The following is a 17,527-nucleotide window of genomic DNA, read 5'->3' as shown; positions in this document are numbered from 1 at the left end:
GGAAAGCAGCCTTGGCACAATAATTTAATTGCTTCAGTTCACATGAGTAAAGCGTCCTTGGCAATGAAATTAAAGCGCTTCAGTCCACATGAGGAAAGCATCCTTGGCACGGTAATTAAAGCGATTCAGTCCACTTGAGTAAAGCGCCCTTGGCACAATAATTAAAGTGCTTCAGTCCACATGAGTAAGGCGCCTTGGCACAACAATCAAAGCGCTTCAGTCCACATGAGTAAAGCGCCCTTGGCACAGCAATCAAAGCGCTTCAGTTCACATGAGTAAAGCGCTCTTGGCGCGGCAATCAAATCGCTTCAGTCCACATGAGGAAAGTGCTCTTGGCACAGCAATCAAAGTGCTTCAATCCACATGCATAAAAAGCCCTTGGTACAACAATCAAAGTGATCCAGGCCACATGAGTAAGGCACCCCTTAGCATAATGAGCATAGTGCTTCAGATGAAACAAATGAAAGCGCTATCTGGCATAAGGAACAAAGGGCTTCAAGTTCAACGACTAAAAACTTTTCGGCCTTTTTTGTGAATATGAAGGCATTTTTGGAGCTAAGCAAATTATAGTTTTTATTGTTTTTTGGAAAGCATAATACGTGAAAAGCACATTTAATGTTTTGAGATTTTCTAGCCCATGATCAAAGGTTTATGTTATGAAAACATAGATGTTACAGGATTGATATTCAGAGTATGATCCTAGTCCAAAGCTCTTTCCATCTCTTGGTTCTGTGGTTGTAGTTTGTTCTTGTTCCATGATTCAAAGAAGGGGGTTTGCCCTCACTTCAAAAGGGGACTCCATCTGATGTTCCGGAGATGCCTTTAGTCAAGAGTCGATTGATGAGTTATACTGCTATGAATAAGTAAGTGCATATTTGTTCTAACCATTTCTTTTCAGATCTCTCTCCCTGCTGTTCCTTACCCTAATTCCCTCCCCCCCGACTGGCTTCATCATAACTCTGAGCTATAATAGCTTTCTGAGTTGGTGATGCCGGGAGGTGGGCCTTTTGTTCAGCAACGTGCAGATCCAGAGGAAAGGACAATGAGCCAGAATAGTGAGCCCACAAGTTTATACTTTCCTCTTGGTCTATACGTGAGCTGCGCAAAATGGCCACTCTAGATACCCTTATGCAAGTAGTCACTCAGATGCAAAGGGATTTGATAGACTCAAAAAATGTTACAGCTGATTTAGTTAATAAAGTAACTCAGTTACAGAGTAAGGTGGATGGTTCTGAATCTGAGTCTCGTCCTACGCTTTTCGCACCTACTAACATTGCTGTGAATGTGCCGACACAGATTCCTTGAGCTGCACCAGAGAGGTTTTCTGGGGACCCAAATAAGGTTAACATTTTTCTCACACAGGTGGTACTACATTTTACGTGTCGGTCTAGTGCCTTTCCGGACGCACAATCTAGAATTGCATTCCTTATATCATATCTGAATTTTGATGCAGCTACTTAGGCAGTGCCATTAGTCCGATTAGACAGTCCTCTTTTATATAACTGGTGTCGTTTTGTAGAAGAATTTGTAAAGGTATTTGACAGACAGTGCAATAACTATGTAAGCAGACAAAGAGTTATTAGAATTACGTCAAGGAAACAAAGGCTAGATAAAGTATTTGTCACACTTCAACCGGTTAGTAGTGGAAACCACTTGGCCTGAGGAAAAAAGGTCAGCAGTATTTTATCAAGGGCTAAAAGATGAACTAAAAGATGTATTGGCCCAAGTTGAACCACAACCAGAGACTTGCACTGACTTAATTAATCTAACCGTATAGATAGATCACAGACTCTGTGAAAGAAAAGGAGTAAGGAAAAAATTGGATAAACCCAACTGGCGAATTGAAAAGTCCAGACACCTTCAATTGTCCTCACACCTATGATAGAAACGATGGATATCGAACTGTTCGCCCATCATTGACCAAAGAGGAGAAAGACATGCGACAAAAAAATGGTCAGTGTTTGTATTGTGGAAAAAAGGATCATTTCGTAAAAGAATGTCAAAAGAAACCCAAAAGTAAAATTGATCCAACATTTGTGACAAAGAAAAAGATAGTGGTTGCTTTGGAAAATTCACAGGAAAACTAAAGTAATGTGATTCTATTAACTGTGTTTGACCAATGACTTTGTGTTTCACCACTGCGCATTTTAGTTGCTCAATGTTCACCAGTAGCACATTACATGTTTTGTTCAGTTTAGCCGCCTATTGGCTTTGACATGGCATTAGCCATTACTTTCTGTATTCAGTTTAGCCGCCTATTGGCTTTGACATGGCATTAGCCATTACTTTCTGTATTCAGATTAGCTGCCTATTGGCTTTGACATGGCATTAGCCATTACATTCTGTATTCTGCCTATTGGCTTTGACATGCTGTATTCAGTTTAGCTGCCTATTGGCTCTGACATGATATTAGAAATTACACTCTGTATTCAGCTTAGCTGCCTATTGGCTTTGACATGATATTAGACATTACATTAAGTATTCAGCTTAGCTTCCTATTGGCTTTGACATGACATTACATTTGATATTTAGGTCAGCTGCCTATTGGCTTTAACGTGGAGTTAGGCATTGCAGTTGAAACATCACAGATGTCTGTATTCTTCCAAGCTGTGGTTTTCCACAAGATGAACTAAGCTGTTTTCTTCACACCAGACTAGACCTGATAAGAGAGAGTACATTTGGTGTTTTCCTTTCTGCTCAGCCTTGGGAATAGGAGAAGTCTAGGAGATCTGGCCAGTCTGCAAAGGCTTGCGTAGTTTTCCCGAGTCTGAGAGGAGGGGGCACGCTTTTGTAAGGATGACTCTGGGCTACAGTGAGTTAGATTCGAATCTGCTCGACTTCAGGCTGGAGCTAGACGTCAGTTGCCAGTCTCCCGTGTGGGTAGATAATCTCTTTCTCGCAGTTGACCGGAGTCATCAACTTGCAGACCCCAGAAAGATGAAGCTGAAGATAGGTCTTACTTGCTCATACGGTGATGAATTTTGACTTTTATGCTTTGCTACTATAATCATATAATATATATCTGCTGTGTACATTGCAACTGAGAAGTACTGTGATATATTTTGTTTTCTTGCTGCAACTACTTTGTGCTTGAAATCTATTAATTTGTCTCTCAAGAACCTAAGGGTGGGGAAGAATTAACAACAATAAAGGTCTTCTTTGAACTCAGAAGTGCATTCCAGAGAGGTTCTGTAAGCTCTGATATGAGATAAGTAGGAAAGCAGAACTAGTGCTCGAGAAAAAACGAAGGGGATCTCTTGGGCAAATTGATAATCCCTTCAGGGTGCTCTTGCACAAATCGTTATGTCAAACATTTTCGAATTTTAGTACAAATGACTGTGCAATGTACAAGTTCTAATTGATTTAGAGGCAACAGGAAATTTTGTGGACCAACAAACTGCACTAGACTTGCACATACCCAGTGTCAAGAAAAAGGTTCCAGAAGTTGTTTATGCAGTTGATGGTAGTGAGTTGGCAGGAGGTCCCATTACTAAACAAACCTCACGAATACAAATGATTTGCAAAGATGATGAGAATCAGAACCACTGTGAGATAATTCGCTTTGATGTAATCCAAGCACCCCAATTTGGTTTTATTTTAGGAATGCCGTGGTTAATGTTACACAATCCATGCATAGACTCGTGCAACCAGGTTTTGCGTTTTTCTTCTTCCTCTTGTGCAAAAAGATGTTTTCAATCAAAACGAAACAAAGAAGGAAATCTCTAACACTCTATTGCTACTGCAGATGAGAAGGAAATTGATCTGCCATCACAGGATTCAGAATATACTGAAGTTTTCTGTGAAAAGAAAGCAAGCTCCTTACCATCTCATAGACCTTGTACCTGGCGCCAATATACCAAATTCTAGAATCTATGCACTATCAGAGAAAGAAAATCAAGTCCTACGAGAATACCTTGATCAATGTTTAGCCAACAAGCTAATTCGGCCATCACGATCTCCAGCGGCTTCTCCGCTGTTTTTCGTACCCAAAGCTAATGGCGATTTGAGGCCTTGTATTGACTTTAGAGCGATAAATAAGATCACAGTTAAAAATAAATATCCACTACCTCTCATACCACTCTTGTTTGACCAGGTAAAATCCGCCGCTATTTATACCAAACTTGACTTACGAGGTGCTAATCACCGAGTTCGAATTCGAGAGGGAGATGATTGGAAAACGGCTTTTAAGACTCATTATGGCCTCTTTGAGTGTCTAGTGATGCCGTTTGGTCTATATAATGCCCCTGCAGCCTCTTAATATTTCCTAAACGATGTTCTGGGAGAATAGCTAGACATCTTTGTCATCGTTTATATTGATGATATATTGATTTATTCTAACTCTGAAGATATACATGAAGAACATGTGAAAAAGGTATTACAAACTCTACAAAAACATAATTTGTTTAGCAAATTATGTAAATGCGAATTCCATACCAAAGAAGTTGAATTTCTAGAAGTAATTTTAACAAACGGCATGCAAATGACTGAAAGAAAAATTCAAGCTGTATCCGAATGGCCCACACCAAAATCAGTACGTGATATTCAATGTCTTTTGGGTTCTGCAAATTTTTATCGAAGCTTCATCCATCACTTCTCCCAAAAGGTGGCACCAACCACCAAATTGCTAGGGAAAAAGGCCGTCTTCAACTGGTCCCAAGAGACAGAGGAAGCATTTCAGGATTTAAAAAAGGCCTTTACTACCACTCCCATTCTAGCTCACCCCAATGTGGAGGAACCATTCATCGTGGAAGCCGATGCATCCGATGTTGCTGTTGGGGCCATCCTGTCCCAACGTCATCGAGACACTGGACAACTGCAGCCTATAGCATATGCATCAAGAAAATTGAATGAAGCGGAACAGAAGTACACCATAGCAGAAAAAGAATTACTAGCAATTCGTATTGCTTTTAAAGAATGGAGACATTATCTACTGGGAGCAAAACACACCATAACTGTATATTCTGATCATAGAAATTTACAATTTATGAGTTCTGCCAGACTACTAACTCCCAGACAAGTAAGATGGATGCTATTCTTTGCAGAATTTGATTTCGTAGTGACTTTTAGACCAGGAGTAGATAATCATAAGGCCGATGCATTGTCTAGACAAGAGTCTTCAATCACACATACTGAACAAAAACCCATGCCTATTATAACGCCATCATGTGTTGTGTTTAGTAGCAGCTGAGAAATTCCTTGATCTCATTCGTAATCATTTTCATATCACCAAGTGGCAAGAGTGGTTACAACAAGACACCAAAAGGTCCATTCAACAAGGCTTACCTCTACATGAATCTCGAGTATTCCTGCCTACTGAGGAGTTAAGAGAGACAGCTTTTTCTTGGTTACACAGTCATCCTCTGGCAGGTCACCCAGGTCCTCAAAAAACAATAGAACTCATGAAAAGGTATTTTTGGTGGCCTACATTCGTTCACGACCTTAAACAAATGCTACAATCATGTGAAGTATGTGCAAGATACAAAAGCGAATATAGCAAGCCCAAAGGTCTACTGATACCTCTACCCGTTCCCAATCATCCATGGGAACATATCTCTATGGATTTTATTACTGGTCTTCCTCAAATAAAGCAATTTACAACCATTCTAGTGGTGGTGGGCAGCCTTACCAAGTATGCTCACTTCATTGCCTGTAAAGGGCTCCCAACCTCCGACACCTTAGCAACTATCATCTTAGAAAGTATAGTTCGCCTTCACTGACTTCCAAGAGTTATCCTCTCTGATAGAGGAACACAATTTTCTGCACGTGTTTGGCAACAATGGTGCAAGGCTTTACGAATTGATTCGACTTTATCTACTAGTTATCATCCACAAACGGATGGTCGAACAGAGAGACTAAACCAAACTCGGAAACAATATTTACTAAGTTACATAACAAAGTCTCCTAAATCCTGGCTGGATCTTTTGTGGCTTGCAGAACTGGCTTATAATAACTCTCACCACGCTTCAATAAACTCAACTCTCCCTCCTCAAGTCCTTGCCTTCCGCCTCGGTTCCCTGCTGGCCCGCCCCCCGCCCTGCCATTGGATCCCGCCACCCCTCCTCCCAGCTGACACACCCTCCCTCCTCCCCTCTTATGCCGGCCGCAGCGCAGCGCGGCGAGGACAGCGACCTCCGACCCTGCTTTGAGTAGGTAGGTCGCTTTCATCGCACCTCGCTGCCACCAGCTGCCACCAGTTCTTGCCAGAATTAGCCTGGTATTTTCCTTGTTTTTGCTCCCCCTTAGCTGCTGTGTCCCCGCGGCTCGCCCCCCTCCCTCCTCGAGTCCTTGCCTTCTGCCTCGGTTCCCTGCTGGCACGCCCCCCGCCCTGCCATTGGATCCCGCCACCTCTCCTCCCAGCTGACACACCCTCCCTCCTCCCCTCTTATGCCGGCCGCAGCGCAGCGAGGACAGCGACCTCCGACCCTGCTTTGAGCAGGTAGGTCGCTTCCATCACACCTCGCTGCCGCCAGCTGCCACCAGTTCTTGCCAGAATTAGCCCGGTATTTTCCTTGTTTTTGCTCCCCCGTAGCCGCTGCGTCCCCGCGGCCCGCCCTCCTCCCTCCTCCAGTCCTTGCCTTCCGCCTCGGTTCCCTGCTGGCCCGCCCCTCCCGCCCTGTCATTGGATCCCGCCACCCCTCCTCCCAGCTGACACACCCTCCCTCCTCCCCTCTTATGCCGGCCGCAGCGTGGCGAGGACAGCGACCTTCGACCCTGCTTTGAGCAGGTAGGTCGCGTCCATCGCACCTTGCTGCCGCCAGCTGTCACCCACCAGTTCTTGCCAGAATTAGCCCGGTATTTTCCTTGTTTTTGCTCCCCCGTAGCCGCTGTGTCCCCGCGGCCCCACCCCCCTTCCTCCTCGAGTCCTTGCCTTCCGCCTCTGTTCTCTGCTGGCCCACCCCCGCCCTGCCATTGGATCCCGCCACCCCTCCTCCAAGCTGACACACCGTCCCTCCTCCCCTCTTATGCCGGGCGCGCCGCTGGCACGCCAAAGGCAAGCCCGTCTGCGCCCGTCCGCGCCAAGACTGCGCCTAGCGCCAGAACCCCTGGCCAACACGCCCCGCACTACCTTTAACCATTACACCGCCAACGAACTCAACGTGTTAAACTCAGGTCGTTCCTCCATCTGCTGCCAATCCACACCAACGCGCACCAGAGGACCTTTCTCTTGCAACGCCTGCAAATTCACCTGCAAGCCAACCCCCGAACACCATACCAAAACAACAGACTGCCACCTAAGATGCATCCTGCTGAACACCCGCTCCGTCCACAAACATGCAATTGAACTCTGGGACTTACTGACCACTTACTCACCGGATGTCGCATTCCTCACCGAAACATGGATGAACCCTGCCTCGGAACCAGACCTAGCAATAGCTATACCAGATATTTACAAAATCACCAGAAGAGACCACAACAACAAACCAGGAGGAGGAATCGCCATAGTCCATTAAAACACTGCAAGAATCTCCACCAACTCCGACGACATCATCAAGTCCGCCGAGCACCTCCACTTCACAGTCTACGTAAATGCCAACAACACACTCAGAGGAACACTGGTCTACAGACCTCTCGGCCCGAGACCACAGTTCGGCGATGATATCGCCGACTCCATCAGCTCCCAAGCCCTCACCTCAACGGACTACATCCTCCTAGGCGACCTGAACTTCCACCTGGAAAATAACAACAATACCAACACCACCAACCTAATCGCCAACCTCGCCAACCTCGGCCTCAAGCAACTTGTCACTTCACCGACCCACTCCGCAGGCAACACACTCGATTCCATCTTCTCAACCAGCAACCACGTCACCTTCAGCCACACCACTGAACTCTATTGGACAGACCACCGATGCATACATTTCTCCTACCAGAAACCAGTCACTCACAACTACCGCACACAACCGCCCCAACGCAACTGGAGAAAAACATCCACGGACCAACTGATCTCCAACCTCACCCAGATCCCCCTCCCCGGGACCTCAGACCCCAACACAGCCGCCACCAACCTGCACCACTGGATTGAAGACTGCGCCCACACCCTCGCATCGCTCAAAAAACACCCTAACACCCCGCACAGAATCAAGGCCAGCTGGTTCACCCCAGATTTAAAGGAATCCAAACAACAATGCCGCAGAATGGAAAAAAGCTGGCACCGTGACCCTACCACCTCCAATCGCATCGCTGTCAAGGAGGCCCTACGCAGACATCACCAATTGATACGCACCGCCAAAAGGACCCACTTCAAAAACTGCATCGACACCAACGCTCACAACAGCAAAGAACTCTTCGGCATCATCAAAGAGCTATCCACCCCTAGGGCCTGCTCCAACTAACCCCCACCATCAAAGGAGCTCTGCAACTCACTCGCATCTCACTTCCGTCGAAAGATAGAAGAAATCCACAACAGCTTCAACTCCCAGTCCCACCAGCTAACTACAAACACCCCGAACCCTACGCACCAAGCAACACCCACCTCCTCCTCACCTGGACCCCAGTCAACACAGAAGACACCGCGAACACCATGGCCACCATCCACTCCGGATCACCATCGGACCCCTGCCCACACCACATCTTCAACAAAGCCAACACCATCATCATCCCCCATCTCTGCCACACCATCAACAGTTCCTTCGAATCAGCCACCTTCCCAGAGAGATGGAAGCATGCAGAAAGAAACCCAAGGCAGACCCTGACGACCCCAAGAACTACCGACCTATCTCCCTCTTCCCCTTCCCAGCCAAGGTCATCGAAAAAATCGTGAACAATCAACTATCCCGGTTCCTGGAAGACAACAAGGCACTCGACACCTCCTAATCCAGATTCTGCAAAAACCACAGCACCGAGACTGCACTCATTGCTGCAACAGACGACATCAGGACCATGCTCGACAAAGGAGAAACAGCACCACTCATCCTCCTGGACCTCTCCGCAGCTTTCGACACGGTATGCCACCACACTCTCCGCACACGCCTCCACAACGCTGGGATCCGCGAAAAAGCCCTGGAATGGATCTCGTAATTTCTCACGGACAGGACCCAAAGAGTCTGCCTCCCGCCGTTCCTATCAGAAGCCTCCAACATCACCTGTGGCATCCCTCAAGGATCTTCACTCAGCCCCACACTTTTCAACGTGTACATGGCCACCCTCAGAAACATTGCACAAACACACTACATCAACATAGTCTCCTACGCTGACGACACTCAGCTCCTCATCTCCCTCACGAAAGATCCCACTACCGCAAAGGTCAACCTCCACAACGGACTCCACGCCATCTCCAGCTGGATGGAATCAAGCCACCTCAGGTTAAACACAGTCAAGACAGAACTAATCATCTTCGGCACCAACCCCTCAGCCTGGAACGACTCCTGGTGGCCCACCTCCCTAGGATCCGCACCCTCACCCACCACTCACGCATGCAACTTGGGCTTCATCTTGGATTCTACACTCAGCAGGTCAATGCTATCTCCTCTTCCTGCTACAACACCCTCCGCCTGCTCTGCAGAATCTTCAAATGGATTCCCATAGAAACCAGGAAAACCGTCACCCACGCCTTGGTCAGTAGCTGATTGGATTACGGAAACGCCCTATATGCAGGAATAACAAACAAACTCCAAACAAAACTGCAAAGAATCGAGAACGCATCCGCCCGCCTCATTCTGGACATCCCACGCTGCAACCACATCTCACCCCACCTCAGAGACCTACACTGGCTACCAGTATCAAAGAGGATCACCCTCAAAATCCTCATCCATGCACACAAGGCCCTCCACAACACAGGTCCCGCCTACCTCAACGACAGACTCACCTTTCACAGCCCCACCCGCAACCTTCGCTCCACCAACCACGCCCTCGCCTACGTTCCTCGCATCTGCCGCACGACCACTGGAGGAAGATTATTCTCTCACCTTGCCGCAAAGACCTGGAACTCCCTACCACTCCACCTCCGCCTGACCCAAGACCTTCTATCTTTCAGGAAACACCTTAAGACTTGGCTTTTCGACCAGTAGCTCTCCCCCCCAGCACCTTGAGACATTACGGGGTGAGTAGGGCGCTTTATAAATCCCTGATTGATTGATTGAACTCCTTTCTATGGTTTATATGGGCGTTATCCGCATATTGTGCCAGTTACGTTACCTGCCTCTACTCAAACCACTCCAGCAATCATGGACATGCTAACACACATGAAAACAGTACATTCACAATTGCAAACAAATCTTCATCAAGCACAGAAAAAATATAAAATGCAATATGACAAAAAACACCAGCCTGGTCCTCAGTATACAGACAAAGACAGATTTGGTTATCCACCAAAAATGTGTATTAAAAAACAAAAATATGTTTCATCCAAAATTCATAGGGCACTATGAAGTACTACGACAAGTAAACCCAGTAACATATAAACTAAAATTACCATCGTCTTTGAAAATTCATCCAGTGTTTCACACTTCGCTTCTTAAACCTGCTTCACCCTCAAGCGTCACACAACCTGCTCCTCCATTCGTCCAAGGTCATTGGGAGTATGAGGTGCAATCTATTTTAGACTCTAGATATAGGGGGTCTTCCCTTTGGTACTTGGTGTCCTGGAAAGGATACGGACCGGAAAATGACTCTTGGGAACCTGCAAGACATGTCCATGCACCACGTTTGGTGCGACAATTTCACCTCCTCCATACTGATAAACCGGGCCCTGGACTGCGCTTGGGAGAGGGGTGTAATGTCAGGAATAAGGCCATGCGTGGTCCAGGTCCCGCCCGAAACTCCGCTGCGCGGCTTTGCAGCGCTTTATGCGCAGCACTTGTCATCCCCTCTTGTTCCAAAGGGGGTCATCAGCGTTGTCTGCCCTGTGGCAAAGTTCATACAGCTGCAGGTTCAGGACACTGGTGGACAAGATGCACCTATCAGTGCTATTCCATGAAGGGACTACAATTCCCATGTTTTTAGAGGCAGCAGCCATCTTGGGGTGTGGCAGGCCTATAAAGCCTAGCCACACCCAAGCACGTTGCTCACTATTTTGAAGACTTCGATGCAGTCAGACCTCGTGGGGGTTCCTCTGAAGAAGAGCAGATTTCCTGCATTGGCAGATGGACGGCAAATTGGAGTACCCTTGTTTCCATGGTGAATTCAGATACGAGTAGGTCATACTCGTAGCAGTAAGGTTTTGATGAGCCAGATCTTGAAGGGAGTTGTTACTTCCAAAAGGTAAGGTGCCTCTTAGCACAATGAGCAAAGTGTTTTCAGAGTAAAGCCGCCTTGGCGTGACAATTAAAGTGCTTCAGAGCACAGAAGTAAAGCGCCCCTTAGTACAACGAGCAAAGCGCTTCAGGACACACATGTAAAGCGCCCTTGGCACGGTAATTAAAGCGCTTCAGTCCACATGAGGAAAGCGGCCTTGGCACGGTAATTAAAGCGCTTCAGTCCACATGAGGAAAGCGGCCTTGGCACAATAATTAAAGCGCTTCAGTTCACATGAGTAAAGCGTCCTTGGCACAGAAAATAAAGTGCTTCAGTCCACAGGAGGAAAGCAGCCTTGGCACGGTAATTAAAGCACTTCAGTCCACATGAGGAAAGCAGCCTTGGCACGGTAATTAAAGCGCTTCAGTCCACATGAGTAAAGCGCCCTTGGCACAATAATTAAAGGGCTTCAGTCCACATGAGTAAAGTGCCCTTGGCACAGCAATCAAAGCGCTTCAGTTCACACGAGTAAAGCGCCCTTGGCACAGCAATCAAAGCGCTTCAGTTCACATGAGTAAATCACTCTTGGTGCTGCAATCAAAGCGCTTCAGTCCACATGAGGAAAGCGTCCTTGGCACAGAAAATAAAGCGCTTCAGTCCACAGGAGGAAAGCAGCCTTGGCACGGTAATTAAAGCACCTCAGTCCACATGAGGAAAGCAGCCTTGGCACGGTAATTAAAGCGCTTCAGTCCACATGAGTAAAGCGCCCTTGGCACAATAATTAAAGCGCTTCAGTCCACATGAGTAAAGTGCCCTTGGCACAACAATCAAAGCGCTTCAGTCCACACGAGTAAAGCGCCCTTGGCACAGCAATCAAAGCGCTTCAGTTCACATGAGTAAATCGCTCTTGGTGCTGCAATCAAAGCGCTTCAGTCCACATGAGGACAGCGCCTTTGGCACAGCAATCAAAGCGCTTCAATCCACATGCATAAAAAGCCCTTGGTACAACAATCAAAGTGATCCAGGCCACATGAGGAAGGCGCCTAATGAGCGTAGCGCTTCAGATGAAACAAATGAAAGTGCTATCTGGCATAAGGAACAAAGCGCTTCAAGTTCAATGAGTAAAAACTTTCCGGCCTTATAGTTGTGAATGTGAAGGCATTTTTGGAGATAAGCAAATTATAGTTTTCATTGTTTTTTGGAAAGCATAATACCTGAAAAGCACATTTAATGCTTTGAGATTTTCTAGCCCATGATCAAAGGTTTATGTTATGAATGCATAGATGTTACAGGATTGATATTCAGAGTATGATCCTAGTCCAAAGCTGTTGTCATCTCTTGGTTCTGAGGTTGTAGTTTGTTCTTGTTTCATGATTCAAAGAAGGGGCTTTGCCCTCACTTCAAAAGGGGTCTCCATCTGATATCCCGGAGACGCATTTAGTCAAGAGTCTATTGATGAGTTATACTGCTATGAATGAGTAAGTGCATATTTGTTCTAACCATTTCTTTTCAGATCTCTCTCCCTGCTGTTCCTTACCCTAATTCCCTTCCCCCTGACTGGCTTCATCATAACTCTCTGCTATAATAGCTTTCTGAGTTGGTGATGCCAGGAGGAGGGCCTTTTGTTCAGCAACGTGCAGATCCCGAGGAAGGGACACTGTGACAGCTAATGACTACGACAGCTGTGAAGTCTGCAGGACTCCCGAACTGGATACATGCAAGTCATTCAAAGAGAGTGGTGTGTCCACCAGAGCATGAAGAAGTGTTGTTGAGAGCACCAACAACAGTGAAACAGGTTGCCACACTTGAACCAGAACAGGAGCCAACTGAAACTGAAATTGAACCTGAGCTTGTGGAAGATGGGTCTATCACCCCTGTAAGAGACGAAAGTTAAGAATTACAGGAGGGTGCGCAAGAACCTATCTCAACAGATAGCAGGAGAGCCTAGTGCAGCAGAGGTTCTCCCAGAAGCAGACGGTGCTGAAAAACAGACAGAGCAAGTGCCAGACCAAGAGGGTGAAAGAGTTGAGACGGATCAAAGTCAAGGTGATTCGACTCCTCCTGAGCCCGATGCAGGTCCATCAAGAGAAAACACCATAGAGAAAGAAAAGGAGAAGAATCCAATCTTGAAAAGAATATTGACGGAAAGGAGATAATTGGCCTGAATCGCAGATTGGGAAGAAAAATAAATTGGTCATAAACAAAACAATAGAAGAAGAAGTGGATACTACGAGAAAGGAAGAACTGAGTGAAGGAGAATTGGGTGGTGACGGAAGGTTGAAAAGAAAGAGAATAGCAAGTCGAAGATATACAGGTCCTGAGTGGGCATATGCAGCTACCAATGAATGGAAACACAAGTTTATGTATTTTTGTTTTGACAGAGAAGTTCCGAGTCAGTATTTTGATGTAACCTGAAGGTGATCAAAGAACTGAATCATTGAGCTGATCTGAAAAACTTAAGAAAGAGTTTGTTGAAATAAAACTGAAAGAGACATTGAAAACCTGGTATGACAATTGAAAACCCGGATGTGACAAGCTGCTAATCAATTTTGACAAAAGAAAAAGGGGGTTCCTGAATGTTAAAATGAACTGTGAAAAGAGAATTTTTCTGCAGTTTTGATTTTTATTGCACTTATTCACGAGTTACTTCTGCTTTCTGATTCTTTACAGACATTGGTTGAGCTAAATAACCAAGTTAGAAATATTAGGTACTGTAGATAACTGAGTGTCAGAGTGGCAGTTATGTATGGAATAATGTTTATAGTAATGATTGTGGAAATGTCTATTCATGATATGAAAAAGGCTACTATTGCTTCTGTTCCTGAAACTACTACACTAACAGCTATAGAGAGGTTTAAGCTAGATGAGAAATACTTGCATGTTTATACTAATTCCCAAGGAGAGCTTTCTTCTAATGTTTTCTATCGCTTGTTGAGTGAGTATGTTGAGACGATGGATGCGAGGAATTGTCTTGTGTGTACGCAAATTCCTTCATCAGTAGAGGAAGGAGTTACGTACCATAGTCTCCCTCTAACTTATGGCACAAGATGTAGTTTGCTACTAACAAGATTCTATAACCAAGAGTATATACAATACTTTTATTCGAACAATGACTTAGGGGGTGATTCTGACCGCGGCGGACGGCGGTCGCCGCCCGCCACGCGGTTCCCGCCGAAAGACCGCGGTGGTCATTCTGGCTTTCCCACTGGGCTGGCGGGCGACCGCCGAAAGTCTGCCCGCCAGCCCAGCGGGAAACACCCTTCCCACGAGGACGCCGGCTCAGAATTGAGCCGGCGGTGTGGGAAAGTGCGACGGGTGCAGTTGCACCCGTCGCGAATTTCAGTGTCTGCTAGGCAGACACTGAAATTCTTTTTGGGGCCCTCTTACGGGGGCCCCTGCAGTGCCCATGCCATTGGCATGGGCACTGCAGGGGCCCCCAGGGGCCCCGCGGCACCCCCTACCGCCATCCTGTTCCCGGCGGGAGAACCGCCAGGAACTGGATGGCGGTAGGGGGTGTCAGAATCCATGGAGGATTCTCAAGGGCAGCGGAAAGTCGGCGGGACACCGCCGACTTTCCGTTTCTGGCCGCGGCTGAACCGCCGTGGTCAGAATGCCCAGCGGTGCACCGCCAGCCTGTTGGCGGTGCTACCGCCGACCTCCGCCATGGCGGTAATTACCGCCAGGGTCAGAATGACCCCCTTAGTGTTTTCATTTGTTCCTATTATTAGATATCTGAGTAAAATAGCTAAGGAGCATGATATAGTACTAGTTAGAGGTTTCTTTGAACCAACATTAAATTTTGGAACCGCATACACGCACAAGAACAATCAAACATGCTTGCTTACACCTTTAGAAAAGAGCTTTATAGGGCATACTGATGATAGGAGAAAGGCATTGAAGGAGAAATTAGAGAAAGGATTGGAGAAAAGAACTTATAAAAAAGATTGTGCTTACACTGCTATTAAAACCCAAAGAAAATTAGCTCTAGATGCATTACATGTAGGGAAGCTTTGTATATATCGGCCAAAATCACGCACTGCCACTTTATTTGTGGGAATGAGTGAATGTAGGCATGTGTTTTTGTTTCATAGTAAATGGACTTTTATGCTGAATGGTCAGGACCCTGCAATTCCTGGGATCGATTATATTTGTGGACTTAATGCTTATAACCGTCTTCCTAGAGGATGGTATGGGACATGCTAATTGGGGATAGTTTTCCCTAAAATTTATCAGATAGATGATTTGAAGAAGTTTCAGAAAATGACTGAATTACGTCATAAGCGACAAAGGATGGAAACCTCTTCTGCAATTGTGGGAGATATTTTTGGTGCAGTAATTCCTTCTGTGGGAGTTATTTTGAATGCAATCAAGATACGGAAGTTGTGGATAACATACTGACAAATTTTACAGGGGCAATACTCCTGTTAGAATCTGAACTAGCTGCGGATAGAGCTATGACGCTTCAAAATAGGCTTGCTTTAGACATACTTTTAGCGAAAGACGGCAGAGTCTGTAGGATGATTAATGCTAGGCATTGTTGTTTATTCATACCTAATAATGATAAAGAGATAAGGGACTTACTCACTAACTTAACTAATTCAAGTAAGGATTTGAAGGAACCAGGGGTTTGGGAGGTTGGAAAAGGATTTGCTTTGGTGGGCAACTGGTTTAGTCAAATTTGGAATGGGGTATTATTAAAAATTGTACAGAGAATATTAATTGTGATTGCTTGTATATTAGGATTATGGGGTATATGCAAATTATGGCAAAAATTTAAATTGAGGAGATCTAAAAATAATCAGAGGAGGGAACAACAACCCATGGGAAGAATCTATAGGGGAAATTTGAGAAGAAGACAAAATACAAATGAGACAGAATTATGAAATATGGTAAAAGAAAGGTGTGATGACATATTTAGTCATCAGAGGAGGGACTGCTGACGCAAATATGCAAATTAGAAAATTATTAATGATGTTTATGTGTTTTGATTAATGAAAAGCTCATAGAGAAATTAATTGTAGAGAAAAAAACTTGCACGTGTGAAATTGTGACCATGGAAAGTGGCAGCCATTTACACTAAATTATGCTAAAACAACTAAAGATGTGTGAATTAATGAAAATATATAAGAATATTGTAGTAATATGTCATATTGAAATGAATAACCTATGTCCTATATTGATTTGTAGAGTTAACTTAGCCGTGACTAAGGCCTATCCTTTTTCCAGGCATCACGAGAAGGGCTGAATCAAATCAAATCAAATCAAATCAAATCATTAACATTTATAAAGCGCGCTACTCACCCGTGCGGGTCTCAAGGCGCTAGGGGGGAAAGGGGGGGTTATCGCTGCTCGAACAGCCAAGTCTTTAGGAGTCTCCGGAAAGCGGAGTGGTCCTGGGTGGTCCTGAGGCTGGTGGGGAGGGAGTTCCAGGTCTTGGCCGCCAGGAAGGAGAAAGATCTCCCACCCGCCGTGGAGCGGCGGGTGCGAGGGACGGCAGCAAGTGCGAGGCCAGCGGAGCGGAGGGGGCGGGTGGGGACGTAGAAGCTGAGGCGTCTGTTGAGGTATTCCGGTCCCTTGTTGTGGAGGGCTTTGTGTGCGTGGGTGAGAAGACGGAAGGTGATCCTTTTGCTGACTGGGAGCCAATGCAGGTGTCTCAGGTGTGCGGAGATGTGGCTGTTGCGGGGTACGTCGAGGATGAGGCGGGCCGAGGCGTTTTGGATGCGTTGCAGGCGGTTTTGGAGTTTGGCGGTGGTCCCGGCGTAGAGGGTGTTGCCGTAGTCCAGGCGACTCGTGACTGAGATGAGGGCGGTTTCCGTGCTGTGGTTGGTTCGGAATCCGGTTTGTGAAGGGTCGAGCAGGTTGTTGTCTTCCAGGAAGGTGGTCAGCTGTTTGTTGACGGTCTTTTCTATTACCTTGGCTGGGAAAGGTAGAAGAGAGATGGGGCGGAAGTTTTTCAGGTCGCTTAGGTCAGCCGTAGGTTTCTTTAGTAGGGCGTTGACTTCAGCGTGCTTCCAGCATTCGGGGAAGGTAGCAGAAGAAAAAGAAGAGTTGATGACGGTCTGGAGGTGCGGGGCGATGATGTCGTCGGCTTTGTTAAAGATGAAGTGCGGGCAGGGGTCCGAAGGGGCGCCGGAGTGGATAGAGTTCATGATGGATTTGGTTTCTTCCGTGTTGATGTGGGTCCAGTTGTTGAGTGTGGTGTCCGGGGAAGCGGGTTCAGTGGTGTATGGTTCGGTCTGGTGTCCGAAGCTGTCGTGGAGGTCGCTGATCTTGCGATGGAAGAAAGTGGCGAGGGATTCGCACAAATCCTGTGAGGGCGTGACGGCGTTGGCGCTGGCGCTGGGGTTGGAGAACT

This window comes from Pleurodeles waltl, chromosome 4_1, assembly GCF_031143425.1.
Source record: "Pleurodeles waltl isolate 20211129_DDA chromosome 4_1, aPleWal1.hap1.20221129, whole genome shotgun sequence".
Taxonomy (NCBI): domain Eukaryota; kingdom Metazoa; phylum Chordata; class Amphibia; order Caudata; family Salamandridae; genus Pleurodeles; species Pleurodeles waltl.
Note: the sequence above shows the minus strand (reverse complement) of the source record.